Consider the following 6000-nt stretch of genomic DNA (forward strand, 5'->3'; position numbering starts at 1 on the left):
GACTCCATATGCGCTGACATACCCAAATTAAACTACAAAGCATACAATTATCCGTAAAGAAGGTGACCAATTTTACTAAACTTCAACAGAGAGTAGCAAGCAGCTCTGTTGCAGTTGTTTAGCATCCTATCTATCCAGGCATTTCTGTCCCTATCCTCATAGTACCTAGGCACCTAGCCGTGTTTGCTCCTCACCTGTTGCCCATGCAAAGTACATAAAGATCAGGAATGTCCTGGAACAATGTGTTCTTCAAGTAGTGTCCTGTGGGTGCTCTACTTCTGGTGTGCTCATGCCCTTGGCGCCTTACCTCAGAGATGTTTGGCAGTACTGCCCGTTTGGCCCACGCATGCGCCCTACGCTTTCTCGTGCCCTGCTCCTAGGCTGTGTAAGGCAGCTTGGATGAATGAACCATTCTCAGGTCCTTCTCAACTGCCTCAGCCTGAGATGGAGCGTTAGTGTTCCTTACCATTTGAAGGCTACAACATAGTCTATCTTTCTTTATTATATTATTTTCTTTATTTAAGTATTTTAAGTGGTTTAGAGGGGATTTCTCTTGATCCCTTTTCCTTTTAAGGAGGGTGGAACCTTCCCCCTTCACAATAACCATTGCCCTGGGGTATGCCAGGCCCTCCAGGCTTCAAGAAGTGCATCTCTTGCTGGGAGTCCATCCAGGTTGTTGATGGGCATTGATCCTTCCGGTCAAGGGTAGGGGCCCTGGCAGAGACAGCTGCATCCTGGAGGCAAATCCTGGCTGCAAGAATGGTATCACCAGGAAGGCTTCAGCTTCCTTGATGGGATGCTGTTCCAGGAAGACGGACTGATAAGCAGAGATGGGGTCCACCTATCGAGTAAGGGGAAGAGCATATTTGGATACAGACTGGCTAACCTAGTGAGGAGGGCTTTAAACTAGGTTCGAAGAGGGGCAGGTGACCAAAGCCCTCAGGTAAGTCAAAAACATGGAGGCCTGGGAGAAGGTTTGGAATTTGGGGGGAGCATGAGCTGTTATAGCAAGGATAAAGGAGAGCCAAGACAGAACTGGGGAGGGGGATCAAATCAGTATCTTAGATGGCTGTATACTAATGCAAGAAGAATGGGGAATAAGCAGAAAGAACTCGAAATGCTAGTAAATAAAGACAACTATGACATAGTTGGCATCACAGAGACCTGGTGGGATAATATGCATGACTGGAATATTGGTATAGAGGGATACAGCTTGCTCAGGAAGGACAGGCAGGGAAAAAAGGGAGGAGGTGTTGCCTTATATATTAAAAATGTACACACTTGGACTGAGGTTGAGATGAAAATAGGAGACATACTTGCCGAAAGTCTCTGGGTAAGGATGAAAGGGGTAAAAAGGGTGATGTCATGGTAGGGGTCTACTACAGACCACCTAACCAGGAAGAAATGGTGGATGAGGGTTTTTTTAAACAGCTAACAAAAAATTATTTATTTAATTTAATTTATTTATTTATCCAAAGCACGGGACTTGGTGGTGATGGGGGACTTCAACTACCCAGACATCTGTTGGGAAAATAACACAGCAGGGCACAGATTATCCAATAAATTCTTGGAATGTATTGGAGACAGTTTTTTATTTCAGAAGGTGGAGACAGCTACCAGGGGAGAGGCTGTTATACATTTGATTTTGACAAATAGGGAGGAACTGGTTGAAAATTTGAAAGTGGAAGGCAGCTTGGGTGAAAGTGATCATGAAATGATAGATTTCAGAGCGGTAGCTGAGTTAGTCTGTATCATCAAAAACAACGAGGAGTCCTTGTGGCACCTTAGCAACTAACAAATTTATTCATCTGATGAAGTGGGCTGTAGCCCACGAAAGCTTATGCCCAAATAAATTTGTTAATCTCTAAGGTGCCACAAGGACTCCTCGTTGTTGTTGTTGTTTTGAAATGATAGAGTTCATGATGAAGTGAGTATTCACACACGAAAGCTTATGCTCCAATACATCTGTTAGTCTATAGGGTGCCACAGGACTCTTTGGCCAGCAATGCCCCTCTGCCATGTACATTGGCCAAACTGGACAGTCTCTATGCAAAAGAATAAATGGACAGGAATCATAACATTCAAAAATCAGTAGGAGAACACTTTAACCTGTCTGGTCATTCAATGACAGACCTGCGGGTGGCAATTTTGCAACAGAAAAGCTTCAAAAACAGACTCCAAGGAGAGACTGCTGAGCTGGAATTGATATGCAAACTAGATACAATCAACTTAGCCTTGAATAGAGACTGGGAATGGCTGAGCCATTACGAACATTGAATCTATCTCCCCTTGTAAGTATTCTCACACTTCTTATCAAACTGTCTGTACTGGGCTAGCTTGATTATCACTTCAAAAGTTTTTTCTCTTAATTGGCTTCTCAGAGTTGGTAAGACAACTCCCACCTTTTCATGCTCTCTGTATGTGTATATATATATATCTCCTTAATATTATGTTCCATTCTATGCATCCGAAGAAGTGGGCTGTAGCCCACGAAAGCTTAGGCTCAAATAAATTTGTTAGTCTCTAAGGTGCCAGAAATACTCCTGTTCTTTCTGCAGATACAGACTAACACGGCTGCGCTCTGAAACAGGACTCTTTGTTGCTTTTTACAGATCCAGACTAACGCGGTACCCCTCTGATACTTGACACCATGATTCTAAGGAATGGTAGGAAGGAGAACAGCAAAATAAAAACAATGGATATCAAGAAGGCAGACTTTAGAAAACTCAGGGAATTGGTAGGTAAGATCCCCTGGGAAACAAGTCTAAACAGAAAAACAATAGAAGACAGTTTGCAGTTTTTCAAAGAGACATTATTAAGGGCACAAGAGCAAACTATCCCATTGTGTAGGAAAGATAGGAATTATGGCAAGAGACCACCCTGGCTTAACCAGGAGATCGTCAATGATCTAAAAATCAAAAAAGAGTCCTACAAAAAGTTGAAACTAGATCAAATTACAAAGGATGAATATAAACAAATAACACAAGTATGTAGGAACAAAATTAGAAAGGCCAAGGCACAAAACGAGATTAAACTAGCCAGAGACATAAAGGGTAACAAGAAAGCATTCTACAAATACATTAGAAGCAAGAGGAAGACCAAGAACTGGGTAGGCCTGTTACTCAATGAGGGGGGGAAATAAAAACAGAAAATGTGGAAATGACAGAGGTGCTTAATGACTTCTTTGTTTCGGTTTTCACCAAGAAGGTTGGTGGCGATTGGACATCTAACATAGTGAAGGCCAGTGAAAATGAGGTAGGATCAGAAGAGGCTAAAATAGGAAAAGAACAAGTTAAAAATTACTTTGATAAATTAGATGTCTCGTGGCACAAGGGCCTGGTGAAATGCAACCTAGAATACTCAAGGAGTTGACTGAGGAGATATCTGAGCCATTAGCTATCATCTTTGAGAAGTCATGGAAGATGGGAGAGATTCCAGAAGACTGGAAAAGGGCAAATCTAGTGCCCATCTACAAAAAGGGAAATAAGGACAACCCGGGGAATTACAGACCAGTCAGCTTAACTTCTGTACCTGGAAAGATAATGGAGCAAATAATCAAGCAATCAATTTGCAAACATCAAGAAGATAATAAGGTGATAAGTGACAGTCAACATGGATTTGTCAAAAACAAATCCTGTCAAACCAACCTGATCGCTTTCTTTGACAGGGTAACAAACCTTGTGGATGGGGGGAAGTGGTAAACGTGGTCTGTCTTGACTTTAGTAAAGCTTTTGATGCTGTCTAGCATGACCTTCTCGTAAACAAACTAGGGAAATACAACCTAGATGGAGCTACTATAAGGTGGGTGCAAAACTGGTTGGAAAATCGTTCCCAGAGAGTAGTTATCAGTGGTTCACAGTCATGATGGAAGGGCATAATGAGTGGGGTCCCACAGGGATCAGTTTTGGGTCCGGTTCTGTTCAATATCTTCATCAATGATTTAGATAATGGCATAGAGCGTACACATATAAAGTTTGCAGACGATACCAAGCTGGGAGGGGTTGCAAGTGTTTTGGAGGATAGGTTTAAAATTCAAAGTGATCTGGACAAACTGGAGAAATAGTCTGAAGTAAATAGGATGAAATTCAATAAGGACAAATGCACAGTACTCCATTTAGGAAGGAACAATCAGTTGCACACATACAAAATGGGAAATGATTGCCTAGGAAGGAGTACTGCGGACAGGGATCTGGGGGTCATAGTGGACCACAAGGTAAATGTGAGTCAACAGTGTAACGCTGTTGCAAAAAAAGCAAACATCATTCTGGGATGTATTAGCAGGAGTGTTGTAAACAAGACACAAGAAGTAATTCTTCCGCTCTACTCCACTCTGATTAGGCCTCAACTGGAGCATTGTGTCCAGTTCTGGGTGCCCCATTTCAAAAGGATGTGGACAAATTGGAGAGAGTCCAGAGAAGAGTGAAAAAATTGATTAAAGGTCTAGAAAACATGACCTATGAGGGAAGATTGAAAAAATTGGGTTTGTTTAGTCTGGAAAAGAGAAGACTCAGAGGGGACATGATAACAGTTTTCAAGTACATAAAAGGTTGTTACAAGGAGGAGGAAGAAAAATTGTTTTTCTTAGCCTCTGAGGACAGGACAAGAAGCAATGAGCTTAAATTGCAGCAAGGGAGGACTAGGTTGGACTTCCTAACCATCAGGGTGGTTAAGCACTGGAATAAATTGTCTAGGGAGGTTGTGGAATCTCCATCATTGGGATTTTTAAGAGCAGGTTGGACAAACACCTGTCAGGGATGGTCTAGATAATTAGTCCTGCCACGAGTGCAGGGGCCTGGACTAGATGACCTCTTGAGGTCCCTTTCAGTTCTATGATTCTCAGTGTATCCGCTGCTTGGGAGAGTCTTATATCCCGCAGAAGTGCTCCATTTGCAAGGCAGGGCAAGGAAGAATCAGGAGGTAAAACCGAGACTCTTAATGATGGGGTGTGTCCCCCAGCTGGCTTCAGATCCAGGCCAGGAGACCCTATCTGGACATTGGTCTCTTAGTGAACACAGTGCTCCATCAACTTCGCCACGTTGACCTGGGTCTACCTAGGATAAATCCACAGAGAAGACTCGTAAAAAAATGAGCCATCCTCCCCAGAAGGAGTCTACCTCAAAAAAAACCCAACCCTCAGTCCCTCTGAAGTAAGACTGCTGCAGAGACTTCTCCTCCCTCTCTGAGTACAGTTGAGGCTCCAGACATTCTCCATACCGACTGTGTGTCCAGGGCTTCAGGCTCCTCTGAAAACAAAGGCAACAAGCATATCTCATACCACAGAAGCAGGACACTGCAACAAGAGAACCAAAGCATTACATCTCTAGGAGAATGGCACCCACATCTCCTTTGGTTCTGTCTGTATCAAAGTCGACCCTTAAGATGGCCTCAGGACTGGGAAAAAGCCATGTTTCTCACACGGTCTCAGCACCTCCCAAGGCATATTCATCGGTACCAAGTGTCGTGGATTGTGGGAGAGTTAGGGCCCTGCACCCCTCTTCCCGAGATTCACTGCGAGACTCAGCCAGCCAGTAAAGCAGAAGGTTTATTTAAGGACAGGAACACAGTCTCAAGCAGAGCGTGTAGGTACGACCAGACCCCCTCAATTAGGTCCCTCTGGGAGGTTCAGGGAGCTTAGACCCCAGCTTGGGGTTCCCTGCGTTGCACCACCCAGCCCCAACCGAAAACTAAACTCCCAACTCCTCCCGCTGCTCCTCTCCTTTGTTCAGTCTCCCGGGCAGAAGGTGTTAATTCTCCCCACCCCCGTTCCTGGCTCAGGTTACAGCTCAGGTAGCTTCCTTCAAGGGAAGTCGCCCCTCCTCACTGCAATCCCCCTGCAACATTCCCAGGTCAAATCTGCCCTGCTCCCTGCTCCGTCACATCTCTCCCCCCTTCGAGACTGAACTGAGCGGGGTCACTCTGACCAGTGACCTGGGGAAGTTCAGGGCTCCCTCTCCGGGACAACGCGTCCGCTATCAGGTTGTCACGTCCCTTCACATGGAC

Source organism: Trachemys scripta, chromosome 3, assembly GCF_013100865.1.
Source record: "Trachemys scripta elegans isolate TJP31775 chromosome 3, CAS_Tse_1.0, whole genome shotgun sequence".
Lineage (NCBI taxonomy): Eukaryota > Metazoa > Chordata > Testudines > Emydidae > Trachemys > Trachemys scripta.